A 24,652-nucleotide genomic window follows, 5' to 3' on the forward strand; every position below is an offset into this window, starting at 1 on the left:
GTGGTGTTCCCCAGAGGTAGTTACTGCTTTTTTTAATCTATATTAATGAGCTAGACTTGGGTGTACAGGGCACAATTTCCAAATCTACAGCTCACACAAAACTTGGAAGTACAGTGAACAGTGAGGAGGATAGTGATAGACTTCAGAAAGACATAGACAGGCTGGTGGAATGGGCAGACATGTGGCAGGTGAAACTTAACGGAGAAATGTTTAAAAGTGCTACATTTTGGGATAAAATTGCAAAAGGGGTGCATGAGCAGAGAAACTCAGGAGTATATGTGCATCAATCACTGAAGATGGCAGCACAGGTTGAGAAAGTGGTTACAAAGACTTATGGATTCTCAGCTTCATGAAATGAGGTATGGAGTACAGAAGTGTGGATATTATGATGAACCTGCATAAAACTCTGGTTCAGCCTCAACTGGAGTATTGTGTCCAATTCTGGGTCATCATCATCAAAGGCAGTCCCTCGGATCGAGGAAGACATGCTTCCACTCTAAAAATGAGTCCTTAGGTGGCTGAACAGTCCAATACAGGAGCCACAGTCCCCGTCACAGGTGGGACAGATAGTCGTTGAGGGAAGGGGTGGGTGGGACAGGTTTGCCGCACGTTCTTTCTGATGTGTGCGGTTAATTTCTGCATGCTCTCGGCGATGAAACTCGAGATGCTCAGCGCCCTCCCGGATGCTATTCCTCCACTTAGGGCGGTCTTTAGCCAGTGACTCCCAGGTGTCAGCGGGAAGATGTTGCACTTTTTCAGGGAGGCTTTGCGGGGACCTTGTAACGTTTCCTCTGTCACACGTTTGGCTCGTTTGCTGTGAAGGAGTTCTGAGTAGAGTGCTTGCTTTGGTAGTCTCATGCCTGGCATGCGAAAAATGTGGCCTGCCCAGCAGAGCTGATCAAATGTGGTCCGTGCTTCAATGCTGGGGATGTTGGCGTGGCCGACGACGACGTTGGTGCGTCTGTCCTCCCAGGGGATTTGTAGGATCTTGCAGAGACATCGTTGGTGGTCTTTCTCCAGCAACTTGAGGTGTCTACTGTACATAGTCCATGTCTCTGAGGGTGGGTATTACTGCACCCCTGTAGATCATGAGCTTTCTGATAGATTTGAGGGCGTGGTCTTCAAACACTCTTTTCCTCAAGCGGCCGAAGGCTGCACTGGAGGCGGTGTTGAATCTTGTCATCAATGTCTGCTCTTGTTGATAAGAGGTTCCCGAGGTATGGAAAATGGTCCACGTTGTCCAGGGCCGCGCCATGGATTTTGATGACTGCGAGGCAGGGGGTGGGTGGAGTGGGGAGTGCTATTTGGTGAGGACAGGCTGGTGGAGGACCTCGGTCTTACAGATGTTTAGTGTAAAGCCCATGCTTTCGTATGCCTCAGTAAATACATCGACTGTGAGTTGGAGGTCAGCCTCTGTATGTTCGCAGACACAAGTATTGTCCGTGTATGGTAGCTCAACGACAGAGATTGGGGTGGTCTTGGAACTGGCCTGGAGACGACTAAGGATGAACAGGTTCCCACTTGTTCTGTAGTTTAGTTCCACTCAAGCGGGGAGCTTGTTGACTGAACTGGAGCAATTCTGGCTTACGCATTTCAGTAAGTATGCGATGGCCTTTTGATAGCGTGCAGAAAAGATTCACGAGAATGATTCCAGGGATGAGGGACTTCAGTTACGTGGATAGTCTGGAGAAGTTGGGTGTTTTCAGAACAGAGAAGATTGAGAGGAGATTTGACAGAGGTGTTCAAAATCATGAGGCGTCTGGTCAGAGTAGATAGAGAGGGATTAGCTGAATCTCTTGCAGATAGCCGGCATGGGCTCGACAGGCCAAATGGCCTCCTTCCATGTTTTAACCAGTCTCTGATTCTATGATGATGAAAAATGTGTTGCCCAGGATGCTCCATCTCCCGGGCACTGGCACCCAGTTGGGAACAGAGATTCTGAAGCCCCGCCCACTCTCTATTCCTAAACCAAAATGGCCGCGCATGTGCCCTGATAACGCCATGTGCAAGAAGGCGGCCCGTGACCCTGCTCCCCCGGGCCTGTCACCACGCGGCCTGTGGGATCTAATTCGGTGCCTGAGATTTATTCTGTATCGAAGCCATGCTGTTCCTGCCCTGGGATTTTTTGATGAGATAGTTTAGAGGGAGCTTTACTCTGAATCTAATCAGTGCTGTACCTGCTCTGGGAGTGTTCGACAGGACAGTGTAGATGAAGCGTTTTAATACATACGAAAAATGACGGACAGGTAAATACCATCTGGATCATCAAGCCTGTCCCACACAATTGCGATATATCACAGCGTATACACTCCAATCCACCTGAATCCATGGGAGAGGCAAAAATACAGATTTTTTGAAAACCTAGACAATTTGGGAAATTAAAACCTGGGAAATTCCTCACCAACCCATCTAAGCGATGGAAACTAGTCCAGGAGATCACTCTGGCCATTAAACTCCCTGCAGTACCTACCTTCTGTAAGTGTTAATCTCCGCTGCAGGCAGAAACAAATCAAGCTTTTACTTGAAGGAATTCAGTGAGTCTGCATCCACCACATGAGAGGGCAGCTTGTTCCAGAGGTCTACTGTTCTCTGGGAAAATAACCACCTGCTGATGTGTAACCTAGATCTAGCCTTGTACAACTTGTAATTTTGTCCCTGGTCCTGTCTAACCTACTTAATTGAAATAGACGGTCAGCTGGAACACACTCTTTCACTTTCATTATCTTATAAACCTCAATCATATCGCCCTAAGTCGATGCTGCTCTCAGATAAAGAGTCCCAACTCTTTTAACCTATCTTGATAATTAAGATGCTTTAGACTTGAAATTAGTCGAGTGACCCTTTCCAGAACCTCAATATCATCCACCATGTGAGGAGTCCAAAACTGGACACAGTATTCCAAGTGTGGCCTGACTAAGGTCTTGCATAACGACAAAACAGTACTCCTCGTCTTATTCTCAATTGTCCTATGGATACACCCGAACACCCTATTTGCTCTAACTGTCGCTTCACTGCGTTGCTCGTGTACATTTAAGGATGTATACACTAGAATGTCTAAATCTCTTTCTATCTCCACTATCTTTAATGCCTTTCCCTGGAGGTTGTATGAATGTTGAGCATTTGCCCTGCCCACATACATAACACTGAACTTATCTAAGTTATACATCATTTTCCAGTCATGAGGCCAGTGTCCCAACACAATTAATGTCTGCCTGAATCAGACGAGCCTCTTCTACAGTTCGAGCACTCGCACAGCTCTTGGTATCATTTCAAATGTGTGCCCCCAACACCAAAATCCAGAGCATTAATAAAAAATAGTAAAAAGCAACAGTACCAACACTGATAGCTGCGGGACACCACTGGTGACCGGACTCCAAACAGATCCAAATCCATCTAAAACTGCTCTTTACCTACATCCTGCCAGACAGTTCTGTATCCAACTCAATATATTTCACTAATACCGGAGGCACCGATCTGAAAGAGAAGCCTCTTGTGCCGTAACTTATCAAAAGGTTTTTGGAAATCTAAGTGGACAATGTCTACTGGGCTTCCCTCATCCACCAACTTTGTAACTTATTCAAAAAATACAATTAGAGTTGTGAGACAAGAACATTTTTTATGAAGCTATGTTGGCTTTCCCTAATATGTCCTTCCCTATCCAAGTATTCATATATTGCATCCCTTATGATTCTTTCCAGCATGTTACCGATTACTAATATTAAACTGATGGGCCTAAAGTTACCCAGCTCTACCTTGTCACATTGTTTTAAAATGGGGACTACTTTAGCCTCCTTCCTATCTGTAGGAACCATTCCAGAGTACAGTGAGCTATTAAACATACAGGACAGGGGCTCGCACAGCACATGTCCCATCTACCGGAGGACTCTCACACAGCACATGTTCCATCTCCCGGAGGGGCTCACACAGCACGTGTCCCATCTCCCGGAGTGGCTCACACAGCACATGTCCCATCTCCCGGAGGGGCTCACACAGCACATGTCCCATCTCCCGGAGGACCCTCACACAGCACATGTCCTATCTCCCAGAGGACCCTCACACAGCACATGTCCCATCTTGCGGAGGGGCTCACACAGCACATGTCCCATCTCACGGAGGTCCCTCACACAGCACATGTCCCATCTCCCGGAGGACCCTCACACAGCACATATCCCATCTCACGGAGGTCCCTCACACCGCACAGGTCCCATCTCCCGGGTGACCAGCGGGTGGATATTCTCCTGCCCAGCTGCTCTATCTCTTTTTAAGTTCTGAATGTTTTCTAAAACAATATGTTTATCGATGTTAATGTTACTGATAAAACTATTATTAATAAATTCTAATATTTGAGATGATGTTAAAGGGTGAAGACTGATGCACGGTACTCACTAATATTCCCGCCATACTCAGTGAGTCCTGTGTAACCTGTCCTTGAACACCCTTCAGTGGCCCAATACTGACTTTGATAGTTCTCGGACTCTGCACATAACTGAAAAAGCTCCGCCCATGACGGCCAGTTGTCTACAATCCTTTTATTCCCAGAGACTTTTTCCTGATCAAATCGAAGCCTTCGTTTTCTTTAGTTGTTCCTTGTATTCATCCTATTTATTTAAGTGTTAAATTTAATTAATTTATGGAAACTTTTCTGTTTACATCTTTGTGCAGAGCCAGTCAGCCACCTCGGCTTTTTCTTACCACATTTCTATCTTTTGATTTTGACTACGTTTGTTTACCACATTTTTAAACTTGTTCTTAAAACCTTTCCATTTATATCCAACATCGGTCACATCACCACCGAGGAGGGTTGACTAATTTACCCGTTACAATCCTCTGCCAGTTTGGAGAAGTTTGCCCTGAAATGCGGTCTGTGTTTCAGGTTCTCAGTCCCTTTGGTTCTCCCGGCCAATCGGGATGGTATAATGTGATCAGTGTTGCCCAGATGTTCCCCACTCGGAGGCCTGATGCGAGGTCAGGCTCATTACTAAACACCAGATCCAATCTCTGGTTTTCCCCAGTTACTGCATTAACATGTTGTGTCAGGAAACAGTGCTGTATATTGTCACTCAATCTTTCTGCTGCACTGCCCCCAGCAGCATGTCAAGGCCCGTGCCCCTGAATGTCAGCCCAATGACAATGATCTTCCCTCAGCTCCATTCTCTCCCTCTCCCCCCACACATACACTGCCTGAGCTCTCAGGCTGACTGTTCCCAGCACCTTCTCTCTTTATTCTCTCACATTGCAGCATTCCCGCTGCTGGGCTCTGGGGCTTTGTGGGCGGGGCCCTGACCTCACACCCGGTGGGCGTGGCTGTGACCTTAAACACGGTGGGCGGTCCCTCTCTCAGACAGGAATTGAGAGCGAGTTGCATCTTCATTGTTGTCTCTCCGGACACAGAGAGAGCCCCATACAGTGGGAGGGAGAAAGCCCTTGTTAATCAGTGTCATTAAAGCTGGCCAACGCTCCAGGGAAGTTGCTGAGTTTCTGAGCTGAATATATTGTCTGTCAGCTCTCTCTCTGCCTGAGTTGTCACTGAGAGAAAGCAAAACACGAGGGAAAGACAGACAGGTGGAGGCTGGGCGGGTGTGTCCTGGATGGGCTTCAGCCAGGAATATAAAGGAATGGGCAGTGATTGTAGATAGCGGAGAAAGCATGCTGGCCTTCATAGCGAGAGGATTTGAGTATAGGAGCAGGGAGGTCTTACTGCAGTTGTACAGGGCCTTGGTGAGGCCACACCTGGAATATTGTGATCTGTTTGGTCTCCTATTCTGAGGAAGGTCATTCTTGCTATTGAGGGAGTGCCACGAAGGTTCACCAGACTGATTCCCGGGGTGGCAGGACTGACACATGATGAAAGACTGGATCGGCTAGGCTTATCCTCACTGGAATTTTGAAGAATGAGAGGCGATCTCATAGAAACATATACAATTATGATGGGTTTAGACAGGGTAGATTCAGGAAGAATGTTCCCGATGTTTGGGAAGTCCAAAACCAGGGGACATAGTCTAAGGATAAGGGGTAAGCCAGTTAGGACCGAGATGAAGAGAAACTTCTTCACCCAGAGAGTGGTGAACCTTTGGAATTCTCTACCACAGAAAGTTGTTGAGGCCAGTTCGTTGGATATATTCAAAAGGGAGTTAGATATGGCCCTTAGGGCTAAAGGCATCAAGGGTATGGAGAGAAGGCAGGGGTGGGGTACTGAGGTTGAATGATCAGCCATGATCTTATTGAATGGCGGTGCAGGCTAGTACGGCCGAATGGCCTGCTCCTGCACCCATTTTCTATGTTTCTATGTTCAATATGTGACCTGCTCCTGGCAAATGCACGGCCAGTATATGAGGAGTCTCTAACTGCGGAATATGAAATTATTTTTACTTCAATGTTTTGTTTCGACCAGTAACTATAAGGTAGGTTAATATCGCACTCTATTTCACATCGATAATATTGTTCTCATTTTCTGTCCTGATTAGATGTCCCGGTGAATGTAGGAGTGCTTGAGAAAATTCCAGCTGTGGACCTAACAGGGATTGTAGACTGAGGAACAACACCAGGTGAACCAGCCCAGGATTGTGAGAGCACCAAATAGAGAACATTATTGATTCAAAGAGCTTTCATACATCGATAGAGGCGAAAGGTAAGCGAGAGTCCCATGGATTCAGATACACACTGGTCCGGGGATGGACAATCGCAAAAGGTCAGAAAGAGTACCATTGACTCAGATAAACACTATTCCTGGGGATAGACTGGGGAGAAAGTTCAGAGAGTCCCATTGACTCAGATAAACGCTGGTCCTGGGGATAGACTGGGGAGAAAGGTCAGAGAGTCCCATTGACTCAGATACACACTGGTCCTGGGGGACTGGGGAGAAAGGTCAGAGAGAGTCCCATTGACTCAGACATACACTGGTCCTGGGGATAGACTGGAGAGAAAGGTCAGAGAGATTCCCATTAACTCAGATACACACTGGTCCTGTAGGACTGGGGAGAAAGGTCAGAGAGAGTCCCATTGACTCAGATATACACTGGTCCTGGGGATAGACTGGGGAGAAAGGTCAGAGAGAGTCCCATTGACTCAGATAAACACTGGTCCTGGGGATAGACTGTGGAAAAAGGTTAGAGAGAGTCCCATTGACTCAGATACACACTGGTCCTGGGGGGCAGGGGACAAAGATCAGAGAGAGTCCCATTGACTCAGATACACACTGGTCCTGGGGATAGACTGGGGAGAAAGGTCAGAGAGAATCCCATTGACTCAGATAAACACTGGTCCTGGGGAGAGACTGGGGAGAAAGGTCAGAGAGAGTCCCATTGTCTCAGATACACACTGGTCCTGGGGTACTGGGGACAAAGATAAGAGAGAGTCCCATTGACTCAGATACACACAGGTCCTGGGGGACAGGGGAGAAAGATCAGAGAGTGTCCCATTGAATCAGATACACACTGGTCCTAGGGATAGACTGGGGAGAAAGGTCAGAGAGAGTCCCTTTGACTCGGGTACACACTGGTCCTGGGGGACTGGGGGGAAAGGTCAGAGAGAGTCCCATTGACTCAGATAAACACTGGTCCTGGGGGACTGGGGAGAAAGTAAGAGCGAGTCCCATTGACTCAGGTACACACTGGTCATGGGGATGGACTGGGGGGAAAGGTCAGAGAGAGTCCCATTGACTCAGATACACACTGTTCCTGGGGATGGACTGGGGAGAAAGGTCATAGGGAGTCCCAATCCACGTCACGTTATCAATATTTATGTAATTTTCTGTCTCGCATAATTAGATCTCGGGTAAATGATGGAGTGATAGAAAAAGGTCTGCAGCTCGAAGTGAACAGGGGTTGCAGACTGAGGAACAACAGCAGGTGAACCATCCATTGCTGAAAAGCTTATCTCTGCCTTTGCTACCTCTAGACTTGAATATTCCATCATTCTCCTGGCCGGCCTCCCTTCTTACACCCTCCGTAAACTTGCACTCATCCAAAACCCTGTTGCTCATTTCCTAACTCCTCATAAATTAATGCCAGAGAATAACTTCAACAACTGTTTGGAGAAATTCCTGATCCGAGACTGAATCGCTTGCATTTCCATTGTGAAGAAAGGAAAGGATGCTGAGATTTAACGTGCATGAGCGTGTGTCTGCACACGCACAAGTGGAGAATTGTGATTGTAAAACATCAGCTAACTCTACCAATTATATATTTATGGTGTTTTGAGATTGTAAAACACCTAAAGATAATGAAACAAATCACTGTTATGTATCCCCTGACTGTGAAGGTACACAATTCATTCTACATTATGTTATCAGTGGGAGAGTGGGAAATGTCCTCACCCCCTAAAGTGCTCATTCTTCATCATCGCAGGCAGTCCGTCAGAATCGAGGAAAACTTGCTTCCACTCTAAAAGTGAGTCCAATACGAGAACCACAATCTCTTTCACAGGTGGGACAGAGAGTGGTTGAGGGAAAGGGTGGGTGGGACTGGTTTGCCGCAGGCTCCTTCCGCTACCTGAGCTTGATTTCTGCATGCTCTTAGCAACGAGACTCAAGATGCTCAACGCCCTCCCGGATGCACTTTCTCCACTTAGGGCGGTCTTTGGCCAGGGACCTCCCAGGTGTCGGTGGTGATGTTGCATTTCATCAAGGAGGCTTTGAGGGTGTCCTTGAAACGTTTCCTCCATCCACCTTGGGCTCGTTTGCTGTGAAGAAGTTCCGAGTCGAGCGCTTGCTTTGGGAGTCTTGTGTCAGGCATGTGATCAATGTAGCCTGCCCAGTGGAGTTCATTAGTCAGGTGCTGACACCATGAGATATGGTCAATATATTCAAATAGAAGCAGCAACCAGTTCACATCTCCCTGAACACACGGACAATATCACTGCCCACAGAGACCAGAGGAATTACACCCAGCTATATGTTGTGTATGTGGATAGATATAATAGTCATAAAATGCCATAATTTAATATCCCAATTCAAAAATATTAAACACACATCTGTGAATAAAAATAATACAATACTGCCATTAAATGGCGGAGCAGGCTTGAGGGGCCAGATGGCCTACTCCTCCTATTTCTTATGTTCTTATGCCAGACTATGTAAAACTGAGTGAAGGATCATTTAATTCATCAATGATCACCCGCTCCACATTTCCCTGCTGAATATTCCCTACCTTGGGAATAATGGTTTGGGCCTGCACTGTGATTAAATCTCACCAATGGTCGCTCACAGTGCGGAGTCTCGGCCAACGGGAGCCCGTCTGGAACTGGGTTGTGGAGATCAGTGGGACTCACTGGATTTACTGGGCAGCTGTCTGTGTCACACGTGATGTGGAAAGTTCATCGTAACACTTGGGAAATGCTCGATCCCAGAGCTAACCGCTGTTGTACTGGTGCGGGAGAAGGGACTGGGTATCATGTTTAACAAGGCAATGTCCTCCTTCCCATTTTAATATTTCCCTCTAACCCTCCTATTAATATATTTATTACAGAGCATCAGAACCTGGGAACGCCTGTCATCGCCATGGCTGAAGGTCCAAACAGGGGAGAAGATCCAACATCTTCAACAAGAATGAGAATGGACACAGCTAGGTTCACATCACCACTTCCAGGGCAGTTACAGCACGGGTTATATACAGAGTAAAACTCCCTCTACACTGTCCCATCAAACACTCCCAGAGCAGGTACAGCACGGGTTAGATACAGAGTAAAGCTCCCTCTACACTGTCCCATCAAACACTCCCAGAGCAGCTACAGCACGGGTTATATACGGAGTAAAACTCCCTCTACACTGTCTCATCAAACACTTCCAGAGCAGCTACAGCACGGGTAAGAAACAGAGTAAAGCTCCCTCTACACTGTCCCATCAAACACTCCCAGAGCAGGTACAGCACGGGTTAGATACAGAGTAAAGCTCCCTCTACACTGTCCCATCAAACACTCCCAGGCAGGTACAGCATGGGTTAGATATATGGTAAAGCTCACTCAATGCTGTCAAACCAAACAACCCCAGGGTAGTTGCTGACTGGGTTAGATGCAGAGTAAAGCACCCTCTATACTGCCCCATCAAAGACTCAGGCAGGTCCATCACGCGTTGGATATGGAGGAAAGCTCCTTCTGCACTGTCCCACTAAACACTCCCAGGGGCAAATACAGCATGGGTTGGATACAGAGTAAAGCTCCCTCTACATTGTCCCACAAACATTCCCAAGGCAGGTACAGCACGTGTTAGATACAGAATACTGCTCCCTCTACACTGTCCCATCAAACACTCACAGGCAGGTACAGCACGGGTTAGATACAGAATAAAGCTCCCTCTACACTGTCCCATCAAACACTCCCAGTACAGGTACAACATGGATTAAATACAGAATAATGCTCCCTCAAAAGTAGTCATCTCAGGATTGCTACCAGTGCCACGTTCTAGTCAGTGTAGGTATCTCAGGATAGCTCAGATGAATACGTGGCTTGAGGAGTGGTACAAAAGGGAGGGATTCAAATTCCTGGGACATTGGAACCGGTTCTGGAGGAGGTGGGACCACGACAAACTGGACGGTTTGCACCTGGGCTTGACTGGAACCAATGTCATCGGGGAAGTGTTTGCTCGTGCTGTTGGGGAGGAGTTAAACTAATATGGCAGGGGGATGGGAACCTATGCAGGGAGACAGAGAGAAGTAGAATGGGGGCAGAAGCAAAAGATAGATAGAAAGAAGAAAAGTAAAAGTGGAGGGCAGAGAAACCCAAGGCAAAAAGGGTCACATTGCAGCCAAATTTTAAGTGGGGCAAAGTGTGTAAGAAAGACAAGCCTGAAGGCTCTGTGCCTCAATGCGAGGAGTATTCGGAATAAGGTGGACGAATTAACTGGGCAGATAGCAATTAACTGGTATGATGTAATTGGCATCACGGAGACATGGCTCCAAGTTGACCAAGGCTGGGAACTCAGCATCCAGGGGTATTAACATTTAGGAATGGTAGACAGAAAGGAAAAGGAGGCAGGGTGGCATTGTTAGTTAAAGAGGAAATTAATGCAATAGAAAGAAAGGACATTTGCTTCGATGATGTGGAATCGGTATGGGCGGAGCTACGGAATACCAAAAGGCAGAAAACGCTAGATGGGAGTTCTGTACAGACCGCCAAACAATAGCAGTGAGGTTGGGGACAGCATCAAACAAGAAATTAGGGATGCATGCAATAAAGGTACAGCAGTTATCATGAGCGACATGAATCTACATATAGATTGGGCTAACAAACTGGTAGCAATGCGGTGGAGGAGGATTTCCTGGAGTGTATTAGGGATAGTTTTCTCGACCAATATATCGAGGAACCAACTAGGGAGCTGACCATCCTAGACTGAGTGATATGTAATGAGAAGGGACGAATTAGCAATCTTGTTGGGCGAGGCCCCTTGGGGATGAGTGACCATAACATGGTAGAATTCTTTATTATGATGGAGAGTGACACACTTATTTCAGAAACTAAGGTCCTGAACTTAAGGAAAGGTAACTTTGATGGTTTGATGTGTGAATTGGCTCGAATAGACTGGCAAATGATACTTAAAGGGTTGACGGTGGATAGGCAATGACAAACATTGAAAGATCACTGGATGAACTTCAGCAATTGTACATCCCTGTCTGGAGTTAAAATAAAACTGGGAAGATGGCTCAACCGTGGCTAACAAAGGAAATTAAGGATAGTGTTAAATCCAAGAAAGCGGCTTATAAATTGGCCAGAAAAAGCAGCAAACCTGAGGACTGGGAGAAATTCAGCAGAGGAGGACAAAGGATATAATTAAGGAGGGGGAAATTGAGTATGAGAAGAATCTTGCCGGGAACATAAAAACTGACTGCAAAAGCTTATATAGATATGTGAAGAGAAAAAGATTAGTGAAGACAAACGTAGGTCCCTTGCAATCGGATTCAGGTGAATTTATAATGAGGAACAAAGAAATGGCAAACCAATTGAACAAATACTTCGGTTCTGTCTTCAAAAAGGAAGACACAAATAACCTTCTGGAAGTACTAGGGGACAGAGTGCCTAGTGAGAAGGAGGAACTGAAGGATATCCATATTAGGTTGGACATTGTGTTCGGGAAATTGATGGGATTGAAGTCCGATAAATTCCCGGGGCCTGATAGTCTGCAACACAGAGTGTAAGGAAGTGGCCGTAGAAATAGTAGATTCATTGGTGATCATTTTCCAACAGTCTATCGACTCTGGATCAGTTCCTATGGACTGGAGGGTAGCTAATGTAACACCACTTTTTAAAAAGGGAGGGAGAGGGAAAGCGGTTAATTATAGACTGGTTAGCCTGACATCAGTAGTGGGGAAATTGTTGGAACCAATTATTAAAGATGAAATAGCAGCGCATGTGGAAAGCAGTGACAGGATCAGTCCAAGTCAGCATGGATTTATGAAGGGGAAATCATGCTTGACAAATCTTCTGCAATTTGTTGAGGATGTAACTAGTAGAGTGGACAAGGGAGAATCAGTGGAAGTCATGTATTTGGACTTTCAAAAGGCTTTTGACAAGGTCCCACACAAGAGATTGGTGTGCAAAATTAAAGCACATGGTATTGGGGGTAATATACTGACGTGGATAGAGAACTGGTTGGCAGACAGGAAGCAGAGAGTCGGCATAAATGGGTCCTTTTCTAAATGGCAGGCAGTAACTTGTGCAGTGCTGCAGGGCTCAGTGCTGGGACCCCAGCTCTTTACAACATACATCAATGATTTGGATGAAGGAATTGAGTGTAATATCTCCAAGTTTGCAGACGACACTAAAGTGGGTGGCAGTGTGAGCTGTGAGGGGGACGCTAAAAAACTGCAGGTTTACTTGGACAGGTTAGGTGAGTGGGCAAATGCATGGCAGATGCAGTATAATGTGGATAAATGTGAGGTTATCCACTTTGGGGGCAAAAACGTGAAGACAGAATATTATTTGAATGGTGGCAGATTAGGAAAAGGGGAGGTGCAACGAGACCTGGGTGTCATGGTTCATCAGTCATTGAAAGTTGGCATGCAGCTACAGCAGGCGGTGAAGACGGCAAATGGTATGTTGGCCTTCATAGCTAGGGGATTTGAGTATAGGAGCAGGGAGGTCTTACTGCAGTTATACAGGCCCTTGGTGAGGTCTCACCTGGAATATTGTGTTCGGCTTTGGTCTCCTAATCTGAGGAAGGGTGTTCTTGCTATTGTGGGAGTGCAACGAAGCTTCACCAGACTGATTGCCGGGATGGCAGGACTGACATATGAGGAGAGAATGGATCACCTGGGCCTTTATACATTGGAATTTAGAAGGATGAGAGGGGATCTCATAGAAACATAAAAGATTCTGACAGGACAGGATAGATGCGGATAGATTTTTCCCGATGTTGAGGAAGTCCAGAACCAGGGGACACAGTCTTAGGATAAGGGGTAGGCCATTTTGGACTGAGATGAGGAGAAACCTATTCACTCAGTGAGTTGCAACCTGTGGAATTCCCTGCCACAGACAGTTGTTGATGCCAGTTCATTGGATATATTCAGGAGGGAGTTAGATATGGCCCTTACGGCTAAGGGGATCAAGGGGTATGGAGAGAAAGCAGGAAAGGGGTACTGAGGGAGTGATCAGCCATGATTTTATTGAATGGTGGTGCAGGCTCGAAGGGCCGAAGCCCTACTCCTGCACCGATTTTCTATGTTTCTATGAATGAGAGATGATCTTATAGAAACATATAAGATTATGACAGGGCTTGACAAAGTGGATGCAGAGATGATGTTTCCACTGATGGGGGAGACTATAACTAGATGGCTTGATCTTAGAATAAGGGGCCGCCCATTTAGAACTGAGATGACGAGAAATTTCTGCTCTCAAACGGTTGTGAATCTGTGGAATTCGTTGCCTTAGAGAGCTGTGGAAGTTGGGACATTAAGAAACTGTATATTTCTGTGTTAAATTTATTTAAATGATAAGGGGATAAGGGGTTATGGGGAGCAGGCAGAGAAGTGTAGCTGAGTCCATGATCGGATCAGCCATGATCTTATTGAACGGCGGAGCAGGCTCAAGAGGCCTTATGGCCTGCTCCTGCTCCTATTTCTTATGTTCTTCTGTTCTTATTTATTAAAAATATACAGGAATGTTTCCTGACTCAACATGCTAATGACGTAACTTGGGAAAATTATATATTGGATGTGGTGATTCGTAGTGAGCCTGACCTCCTATCAGGTCTCCGTGCGTAGGAACATCTGGGCAACAGTGATCACATTGTAGGGTCCCAATTGGCCGGGGGAACCAAAGTGACTGAGAACCTGCAACTCGCACCGCATTTCAGAAGGGCTCGGTTCTCCAAAATGGCAGAGGACTTGCAACAAGTAAATTGGCCAACCCTACTCGGTGGTGATGTGACGGATGTTGAATATAAATGGAACGTATTTCAGAATTAAAATGTGGAAAACAAACGTAGCCAAAATCTAAAGGTGCAAATGTGGTAAGAAAAGGCCAAGGTGGCTGACTGGCTCTGTACAAAGACAAATAACATGTAAACAGAAATGTCACTAAAAATTAAATAAATTTAACACTCAAATAAATAGCGTTGAATACAAAGAACTAAAGAAAACGGAAGCTGCAATTCGATCAGCAAAAAGGTTGTTTTGAAAAAAGAATTGTAGGCAACTGTGGCAGTCATGGGAAGAGCCTGTTTTATTTATGTAAAGAGTCAGGGAACTATTAAGGACTGTATTGGACCACTGAAGGGTGTTCAAGGACAGGTTACAAAGTACTAACTGAGTATGGCGGAAATATTAGTGAGTACCTTGCATCAGTCTTCCCCCTTGAAGATCATGCTCAAATATTAGAATTTAATAACCCTAGTTTTTCTCAGTAACATTAACATAGATAAGAATATTGTTTTATAAAAAATAAAGAACTTAAAAATATATAGAGCAGCCATCCGAGGGTCCTCCGGGAGATGGGACATGTGCTGTGTGAGAGTCCTCCGGGAGATGGGACATGTGCTGTGTGAGGGTCCTCTGTGAGATGGGACATGTGCTGTGTGAGGGTCCTCCGGGAGATGGGACATGTGCTGTGTGAGCCCCTCCGGGAGATGGGACATGTGCTTTGTGAGGGTCCTCCGGGAGATGGAACATGTGCTGTGTGAGGGTCCTCCAGGAGATGGGACATGTGCTGTGTGAGGGTCCTCCGGGAGATGGGACATGTGCTGTGTGAGGGTCCTCCGGGAGATGGGACATGTGCTGTGTGAGGGTCCTCCGGGAGATGGGACATGTGCTGTGTGAGGGTCCTCCGGGAGATGGGACATGTGTTGCGTAAGGGTCCTCCGGGAGATGGGACATGTGCTGTGTGAGTCCCTCCGGGAGATGGGACATGTGCTGTGTGAGGGTCCTCTGGGAGATGGGACATGTGCTGTGTGAGCCCCTCCGGGAGATGGGACATGTGCTGTGTGAAGGTCCTCCGGGAGATGGGACATGTACTGTGTGAGGGTCCTCCGGGAGATGGGATATGTGCTGTGTGAGGGTCCTCCGGGAGATGGGACATGTGCTGAGTGAAGGTCCTCCGGGAGATGGGACATGTGCTGTGTGAGGGTCCTCCGGGAGATGGGACATGTGCTGTGTGATTCCCTCCGGGAGATGGGACATGTGCTGTGTGAGGGTCCTCTGGGAGATGGGACATGTGCTGTGTGAGCCCCTGCGGGAGATGGGACATTTGCTGTGTGAGGGTCCTCCGGGAGATGGGACATGTGTTGTGTGAGGGTCCTCCGGGAGATGGGACATGTGCTGTGTGAGGGTCCTCCGGGAGATGGGAAATGTGCTGTGTGTGGGTCCTCCGGGAGATGGGAATATGCTGTGTGAGGGTCCTCCGGGAGATGGGACATGTGCTGTGTGAGGGTCCTCTGGGAGATGGGACATGTGCTGTGTGAGGGTCATCCAGGAGATGGGACATGTGCTGTTTGAGGGTCCTCCAGGAGATGGGACATGTGCTGTGTGAGCCCCTCCGGGAGATGGGACATTTGCTGTGTGTGAGTCCTCCGGGAGGTGGGACATGTGCTGTGTGAGGGTCCTCCAGGAGATGGGACATGTGCTGTGTGCGAGATCCTCTGGGAGATGGGACATGTGCTGTGCGAACCCCTCCGGGAGATGGGACATGTTCTGTGTGAGCCCCTCCGGGAGATGGGACATGTGCTGTGTGAGGGTCCTCCGGCAGATGGGACATGTGCTGTGTGAGGGTCCTCCGGGAGATGGGACATGTGCTGTGTGAGGGTCCTCCAGGAGATGGGACATGTGCTGTGTGATTCCCTCCGGGAGATGGGACATGTGCTGTGTGAGGGTCCTCTGGGAGATGGGACATGTGCTGTGTGAGGCCCTGCAGGAGATGGGACATGTGCTGTGTGAGGGTCCTCCGGGAGATGGGACATGTGTTGTGTGAGGGTCCTCCGGGAGATGGGACATGTGCTGTGTGAGGGTCCTCTGGGAGATGGGACATGTGCTGTGTGAGGGTCATCCAGGAGATGGGACATGTGCTGTGTGAGGGTCCTCCAGGAGATGGGACATGTGCTGTGTGAGCCCCTCCGGGAGATGGGACATTTGCTGTGTGTGGGTCCTCCGGGAGATGGGACATGTGCTGTGTGAGGGTCATCCAGGAGATGGGACATGTGCTGTGTGAGGGTCCTCCAGGAGATGGGACATGTGCTGTGTGCGAGATCCTCTGGGAGATGGGACATGTGCTGTGCGAACCCCTCCGGGAGATGGGACATGTGCTGTGTGAGGGTCCTCTGTGAGATGGGACATGTGCTGTGTGAGGGTCCTCCGGGAGATGGGACATGTGCTGTGTGAGCCCCTCCGGGAGATGGGACATGTGCTTTGTGAGGGTCCTCCGGGAGATGGAACATGTGCTGTGTGAGGGTCCTCCAGGAGATGGGACATGTGCTGTGTGAGGGTCCTCCGGGAGATGGGACATGTGCTGTGTGAGGGTCCTCCGGGAGATGGGACATGTGCTGTGTGAGGGTCCTCCGGGAGATGGGACATGTGCTGTGTGAGGGTCCTCCGGGAGATGGGACATGTGTTGCGTAAGGGTCCTCCGGGAGATGGGACATGTGCTGTGTGAGTCCCTCCGGGAGATGGGACATGTGCTGTGTGAGGGTCCTCTGGGAGATGGGACATGTGCTGTGTGAGCCCCTCCGGGAGATGGGACATGTGCTGTGTGAAGGTCCTCCGGGAGATGGGACATGTACTGTGTGAGGGTCCTCCGGGAGATGGGATATGTGCTGTGTGAGGGTCCTCCGGGAGATGGGACATGTGCTGAGTGAAGGTCCTCCGGGAGATGGGACATGTGCTGTGTGAGGGTCCTCCGGGAGATGGGACATGTGCTGTGTGATTCCCTCCGGGAGATGGGACATGTGCTGTGTGAGGGTCCTCTGGGAGATGGGACATGTGCTGTGTGAGCCCCTGCGGGAGATGGGACATTTGCTGTGTGAGGGTCCTCCGGGAGATGGGACATGTGTTGTGTGAGGGTCCTCCGGGAGATGGGACATGTGCTGTGTGAGGGTCCTCCGGGAGATGGGAAATGTGCTATGTGTGGGTCCTCCGGGAGATGGGAATATGCTGTGTGAGGGTCCTCCGGGAGATGGGACATGTGCTGTGTGAGGGTCCTCTGGGAGATGGGACATGTGCTGTGTGAGGGTCATCCAGGAGATGGGACATGTGCTGTTTGAGGGTCCTCCAGGAGATGGGACATGTGTTGTGTGAGCCCCTCCGGGAGATGGGACATTTGCTGTGTGTGGGTCCTCCGGGAGATGGGACATGTGCTGTGTGAGGGTCATTCAGGAGATGGGACATGTGCTGTGTGAGGGTCCTCCAGGAGATGGGACATGTGCTGTGTGCGAGATCCTCTGGGAGATGGGACATGTGCTGTGCGAACCCCTCCGGGAGATGGGACATGTGCTGTGTGAGCCCCTCCGGGAGATGGGATATGTGCTGTGTGAGGGTCCTCCGGCAGATGGGACATGTGCTGTGTGAGGGTCCTCCGAGAAATGGGACATGTGCTGTGTGAGGGTCCTCCGGTAGATGGGACATGTGCTGTGTGAGGGTCCTCCGGCAGATGGAAATGTGCTGTGTGAGCCCCTCCGGGAAATGGGACATGTGCTGTGTGAGGGTCCTCCGGTAGATGGGACATGTGCTGTGTGAGTATCCTCCGGGAGATGGGACATGTGCTATGTGAGTGTCCTCCGGCAGATGGGACATGTGCTGTGTGAGCCCCTCCGGGAGATGGGACATGTGCTGTGTGAGCCCCTGGCATGTATGTCTAATAGCTCACTGCACTCTGGAATGGTTCCTACAGATAGGAAGGAGGCTAAAGTCGTCCCCATTTTTAAAACAACATGACAAGGCAGCCCTCGGTAACTATAGGCCCATCAGTTTAATAACAGTAATAGGTAAGAGGCTGGAAAGAATCTTAAGGGATGCAATATATGAATACTTGGATAGCGAGGGACATATTAGGTAAAGCCAACATGGCTTCATAAAGAGTTCATGTGTCACAACTCTAATTGTATTTTTTGAAGAAGTTACAAAGTTGTTGGATGAGCGAAGCCCAGTAGACATTGTTGCTTAGCTTTCTAAAAACCTTTTGACAAGGTACCACACAAGAGGCTTCTCTATAAGATCGGAGCCTCTGGTATTTGTGAAATATGTTGAGCTGGATACAGAACTGGCTGCAGCATCCAGTTAAAGAGCAATTATAAATGGATTTGGATCTGTTTGGAGACCGGTCACCAGTGGTGTCCTGCAGGGATCAGTACTGGGACTGTTGCTTTTTACTATTTTTATTAATGATCTGGATTTTGGTGTCGGGCCACAATTTTGAAATGATACCAAGATCTGTGCGAGTGATCGAACTGTAGAAGTGGATTGTCTGATTCAGGCAGATCTTAAAGTGTTGGGACACTGGCCTCATGACTGGAAAATGATGTATAACTTAGATAAGTTCAGTGTTATGTATGTGGGCAGGGCAAATGCTCAACATTCATACACCCTCCAGTGAAAGGCATTAAATATGGTGGAGATATAAAGAGATTTAGACATTCTAGTGAATACATCCTTAAAGGTTCACGAGCAATGCGGTATAGCGACAGTTACAGCAAATAGGGTGTTGGCGTGTATCCATAGGACAATTGAGTATAAGACGAGGCGTACTGTTTTGTCCTTATACAAGACCTTAGACAGGCCACACTTGGAATTCTGTGTCCAGTTTTGGTCTCCTCACATGGTGGGTGATATTGAGGTTCTGGAAAGTGTCACTCGACTAATTCCAAGTCTAAAGCTTCTTAATTATCAAGATAGGTTAAAGGAGTTGGGACTCTTTACCTGAGGGCAGCGTAGACTTAGGGCGATATGATTGCAGTTTATAAGAGAATGAAAGAGAAAGAGAGTGTTCCAGCTGACCGTTTATTTCAATTAAATTTGTTAGGCAGCACCAGGGGACACAAATTTCAGTTGTACAAGGCTAGATCTAGGTTACACATCAGGAGGTGGTTCTTTTCCCAGAGAACAGTAGACCTCTGGAACAAGCTGCCCTCTCACGTGGTGGATACAGACTCACTGAATTCCTTCAAGTAAAAGCTGGATTTGTTTCTGCCTATGGCGGAGATTAACACTGACAGAAGGTAGGTACTGCAGGGAGTTTAATGGCCAGAGTGATCGCCTGGACTAGTTTCCATCGCTTCGATGGGTTGGTGAGGAATTACCCAGATTTTATTTTCCCAAATTGTCCTAGGTTTTTTTAAAATCTGTTTTTTTGCCTCTCCCAGTTGATCACATGGATTCGGGTGGAGTGGAGTGTATTCGCTGTGATATATCGCAATTGTGTGGGACAGGCTTGATGGACCAGATGGTCTTTACCTGTCCGTCATTTTTCGTATGTATTAAAACGCTTCATCTACACTGTCCCATCGAACACGACCAGAGCAGGCACAGCACTGATTAGATTCAGAGTAAAGCTCCCTCGATACTATCTCATCAAAGAATCCCAGGGCAGGTACAGCACGGCTTAGATACAGAATAAATCTCAGGCTCTGAATTAGAGCCCACAGGCCCCGTGGTGACAGGCCCGGGGGAGCAGGGTCATGGGCCTCCTTCTTGCACATGGAGGGATCAGGGTGCATGCGCGACCATCTTGGTTCAGGAACAGAGAGTGGGCGGGGCTTCAGATTCTCTGTTCCCAACTGGGTCCCAGTGCCCGGGAGATGGAGCATCCAGGGCAACACATTTTTCATCATCATAGAATTAGAGACTGGTTACAACATGGAAGGAAGCCATTTGGCCCGTCGAGCCCATGCCGGCTATCTGCAAGAGCTTCTACTAATCCCACTCCAGTTTCTCTGTCCAGACCCCGCATGATTTTGAACACCTCTGTCAAATCTCCTCTCAATCTTCTCTGTTCTGAGAACAAAACAAACTTCTCCAGACTATCCACGTAACTAAAGTCTCTCATCCCTGGAATCATTCTTGTAAAACTTTTCTGCACACTCTCAAAAGGCGTGCTTACTAAAACGCGGAAGCCAGAATTGCTCCAGCTCAGTCAACAAGCTCCCTGCTGGAGTGGAACTAAATTACAGAACCAGTGGCAACCTGTTCAACCTTCGTCGTTCCAGGCCAGGTCCAAGACCACCACAATCTCTGTCGTTGAGCTACCGTACGCGGACAATACCTGTGTCTGCGAACATACAGAGGCTGAACTTCAAGTCATAGTCGACGTATTTACTGAGGCGTACCAAAGCATGGGCTTTACACTAAACATCTGTCAGTCCGAGGTCCTCCACCAGCCTGTCCTCGCCAAATAGCACTCCCCACTCCACCCACCCCCCACCCCGCAGTCATAAAAATCCATGGCGCGGCCCTGGACAACGTGGACCATTTTCCATACCTCGGGAACCTCTTATCAACAAGAGCAGACATTGATGACAAGATTCAACACCGCGTCCAGTGCAGCCTCCGGCCTCTTGAGGAAAAAAGTGTTTGAAGATCACGCCCTCAAAGCTATCGGCAAGCTCATTGTCTACAGGGCTGTAGTAATACCCACTCTCAGAGACATGGACTATATACAGTAGACACTTCAAGTTGCTGGAGAAATACCTCCAATGATGTCTCTGCAAGATCCTACAAATTCCCAGGGAGGACAGATGTACCAACGTTGGCGCCGTCGGCCAGGCCAACATCCCCAGCATAGAAGCACGGACCACATTTGATCAGCTCCGCTGGGCAGGCCACATTTTTCGCAAGCCAGACATGAGACTCCCAAAGCAAGCACTCTACTCAGAACTTCTTGATAGCAAACGAGCCAAAGGTGGGCAGAGGAAACGTAGAAGGACAATCTCAAAGCCTCCCTGATAAAGTGCAACATCCCCACTGACACCTGGGAGTCCCTGGCTAAAGACCGCCCTAAGTGGAGGAAGAGCATCCGGGAGGGCGTTGAGCACCTCGAGAGTCATCGCCAAGGGTATGCAGAAATCAACCGCAGGCATCAGAAAGAACATGCGGCAAAGCTGTCCTACGCACCCCTTCCCTCAACGGCTATCTGTCCCACCTGTGACAGGGACTATGGCTGTTCAGCCACCTCAGGGCTCATTTTTAGAGTGGAAGCAAGTCGTCCTCAATCCGAGGTACTGCCTATGATGATGATGACCCAGAACTGCACACAATACTCCAGTTGAGGCCGAACCAGAGTTTTATGTGGGTTCAACATAATATCCACACTTCTGTACTCTATACCTCTATTCATGAAGCCTAGGGTCCCATAAGACTTTGTAACCACTTTCTCAACCTGTGCTGTCACCTTCAGTGATTGGTGCACATATACTCCTGGGTCTCTCTGTTCACGCCCCTCTTTACAATTATACCCTTTAGTTTATATTTCCTCTCCTCTTTCTTCCGACCAAAATGTATCACTTTTAAACTTTTCTACGTTAAGTTTAATCTGCCACGTTTGCCCATTCCACCAGCCTGTCTATGTCTTTCTGAAGTCTATCACTACCTCCTCACTGTTCACTGTACTTCCAAGTTTTTTGTGAGCTGTAGATTTGGAAATTGTGCCCTGTACACCCAAGTCCAGGTCATTAATATAGATCAAAAAAAGCAATGGCCCCAATACCGACCCCTGGGGAACACCACTTCCTCCAGTCTGAAAAACAACCGTTCAACACTACTCTGTTTGTGTCAGTTAGCCACTATCATATCCATGCTGCCACTGTCCCCGTTATTCCATGGGCTTCGATTTTTCTGGTATTGGTAATACGCCTGGGATCACTAAACACAAAACCCAGTCTGTTATTCACTTTCAGCTACTGGACTTAGCATGTGCCCCACAGCATCTCTTCTACCTTCAGTATGTGAATAGAGCATCACGCCTGTAAACCTGATTTAAGTTTATATCCACTCAGCAAATATATTTAAGGAAAGCCTGTAGGCCAATGACACACTGTTAAGCTGCCAGTGTGCTGCTGGTTTGATTTGCATTTTGCCTGAAATGGACTCTGTATTTTGGTCTCCGTATTTAAGGAAGGATATATCTGCATTGGAGGCAGTTCAGAGAAGGTTCACTCGGTTGATTCCGGAGATGAGGTGGTTGAATTATGAAGATAGCTTGAGTCGGTTGGGCCTAAACACATTGGAGTTCAGAAGAATGAGATGTGATTTTATCAAAATATAAGATAATGAGGGGGCTTGATCGGTGGATGCAGAGAGGATATTTCCACTTACACGGGAAACTAAAGCTAGGGGATATAGTCTTAGAATAAGGGGCCACCCAATTAAAACTGAGACGAGAAATTTCTTCTCTGAGGGTTGTAAATCTGTGGAATTCTCTGCCCAGGAGAGCTGTGGAGGCTGGGTCTTTGAATATATTTAAGGTGGAAATAGACAGATTTTTGAGCGATAAGTGAGTAAAGGATTATGGGGAGAGGGCAGGGAAGTGGAACGGAGTCCATGATCAGATCAGCCATGATCTTATTGAATAGTGGAGCAGGCCCGAGGGGCCAAATGGCCTACTCCGGCTCCTTTTTCTTATATTCTAGCTGAACATTTCTCCGAGCGCAACCTTGTCTATAATGAAATATGTGTCTTTTTTAATAAGCCTCAAGTCCTTGCTCATGTCTGCTGCAGATTCCAGAGTTGATTCCCGAGTTGAGCGGTTTGACTTATGGTTGAGTAGGTTGAGGAGGTTGGATTAAACATATTGGAGTTCAGAAGAATGAGATCTAAGTGTGGCCCTGAAGGTCAGTGTCCAGGCTGAAATTCTGATCCCCCCGTAAGATCCTCCCCACAGAATTTCCTTTCTCAGCTCCAGTCAGGTGATGCTAAACACTCAGGTGAGAAAGACAAAAATCCACAGCAATGTGTTGAAAGCAAAATTAATTTATGTGTCTATATCCCAAATATTAAACTCCAGTCGATTTCAGGAGTTATTAACATCAGCGTTACAGGATTTATAAACCCCAACTGTCAGAATAAACACGATTCAGTCCGGAAAGTGAATAACAGCAGAATCCAACCCCTGCGGTCACTTGTGAACTCGCTGATGTCTCAGCAGGTTGCCTGACTGAGAGAATCCCTTGTCACACTCAGAGCAGGTGAATGGCCTCTCCCCACTGTGAACTCGCTGGTGTGTTAGCAGGTTGGTTGAGGTAATGTATCCCTTCCCACATTCAGAGCAGGTGAATGGCCTCTCCCCACTGTGAACTCGCTGGTGTGTTAGCAGGTTGGTTGAGGTAATGTATCCCTTCCCACACTCAGAGCAGGTGAATGGCCTCTCCCCACTGTGAACTCGCTGGTGCGTTAGCAGGATGGTTGAGGTAATGTATCCCTTCCCACATTCAGAGCAGCTGAATGGCCTCTCCCCAGTGTGAACTCGCTGGTGTCTCATCAGTTGCTCTTTGCTTTTAAAACTCTTCTCACAGTCAGAACATTTACAAGGTCTCCACTCATTATGAACTCGCTGGTGTCTCAGCAGGCTGGATGATGCAGTGAATCCCTTCCCTCAGTCAGAGCAGGTGAACGGTCTCTCTCCACTGTGAACTTGCTGGTGTGTCAGCCGGTGGGATAACTGAGTGAATCCCTTCCCACAGTCGGAGCAGGTGAACGGCCTCCCCCCGGTGTGAACTCGCTGGTGTGTCAGCAGGCTGGATGATGAAGTGAATTCCTTCCCACAGTCAGAGCAGATGAACGGTCTCTCCCCAGTGTGAACTCGCTGGTTTGTCAGCAGGTGGGGTGATAGAATGTATCCCTTCCCACAGTCGGAGCAGGTGAACGGCCTCTCCCCGGTGCGAACTCGCTGGTGTGTCATCAGTTGCTCTTTGCTTTTAAAACTCTTCTCACAGTCAGAACATTTACAAGGTCTCTCCTCATTATGAACTCGCTGGTGTGTCAGCAGGTTGGATGATGTATTGAATCCCTTCCCACAGTCGGAGCAGGTGAATGGTCTCTCCCAATTGTGAACTCGCTGGTGTGTCAGAAGGTGGGATAACTGAATGAATCCCTTCCCACAGTCGGAGCAGGTGAACGGCCTCTCCCCAGTGTGAACTCGCTGGTGTGTCAGCAGGTGGTATGATGTAATGAATCCCTTCCCACAGTCGGAGAAGGTGAACGGCCCTACCCAGTGTGAACTCGCTGATGTGTCAGCAGGTGGTATGATGAAGTGA

At 48.0% G+C, this 24,652-nt stretch overlaps 1 pseudogene; it reads right to left on the reverse strand.

The window, feature by feature from the left end:
• Positions 1 to 24,652, reverse strand: part of LOC139241225 (zinc finger protein 271-like) — a 55,185-nt pseudogene that overhangs the window by 13,011 nt on the left and 17,522 nt on the right.

Source organism: Pristiophorus japonicus, assembly GCF_044704955.1.
Source record: "Pristiophorus japonicus isolate sPriJap1 chromosome 24 unlocalized genomic scaffold, sPriJap1.hap1 SUPER_24_unloc_2, whole genome shotgun sequence".
NCBI lineage: Eukaryota > Metazoa > Chordata > Chondrichthyes > Pristiophoridae > Pristiophorus > Pristiophorus japonicus.